This window comes from Primulina huaijiensis, unplaced genomic scaffold (genome assembly GCF_012295235.1).
Source record: "Primulina huaijiensis isolate GDHJ02 unplaced genomic scaffold, ASM1229523v2 scaffold202095, whole genome shotgun sequence".
In the NCBI taxonomy this organism is placed as follows: Eukaryota; Viridiplantae; Streptophyta; class Magnoliopsida; order Lamiales; family Gesneriaceae; genus Primulina; species Primulina huaijiensis.
This window is the reverse complement of record NW_027352706.1, coordinates 1-621: the sequence shown is the minus strand read 5'-3', so window position 1 is coordinate 621 and position 621 is coordinate 1. Positions and strand designations below refer to the sequence as shown.

The 621-nt window shown below is 38.2% G+C and overlaps 1 long non-coding RNA gene across 1 annotated transcript; it reads right to left on the bottom strand.

Moving 5' to 3' along the window:
* On the bottom strand, positions 1–615 carry LOC140966224 (uncharacterized). Its single transcript, XR_012173278.1, has 3 exons — positions 426–615; positions 267–337; positions 1–35 (listed from the first exon to the last, which is right to left on the bottom strand). It is a non-coding gene; the product is annotated as an uncharacterized lncRNA (long non-coding RNA).
* Between the last annotated feature and the right edge of the window lie 6 nt (positions 616–621).

The window sequence follows — 621 nt, the reverse complement described above, 5'->3', positions numbered from 1 at the left end:
CATGTTTTCGTTGCGAGATACTTTCGTCTTGTAAGCTTCATCAAAAGCAGCATTGGGAATCAGCATACTGAATAGAGTCATACACTACGAGCAGTTCATATGTAATAAAACAAAGAAATCACATATATGCCTTGACAAGACAAGTAAAGCATTGGTAGAAAAGTTACCGAAAAAAATTGAACCCAACAACAAAAAAAATTGTCAAATAACTCTAATACATCCGAAAGAAAAAATATATATTTTCAATAACTGGACATATAAATCACCTGTTCTCTCAGTTGCGGCCACACATTTCACGGCCACTTTAAATTTTCCAGGAATCGAAATACTCGTGGACCTGCAACTAAATCACCACAAAATAAAATCGGAAATCGTCTCACTCGTAATAAACAAACTCAACTCTAAAAAAAATAGAAACTTGGTACTTGATGTTCTCGAAGCTGTAGTGAGCGATGAAACTGGAGGCCGGAGAGGCCATGGATGTGGAAAGATTCTGTTGAATTGCAGACATTTTCAGACAGCAGGCGAGAGAACGTGCGCACTGGACAAAGTGAAGCCGCCATTTCTATTTTTCTCTCTATATTTGAAATGATCCAATCCGAACCCTACTCCCATTCCAGG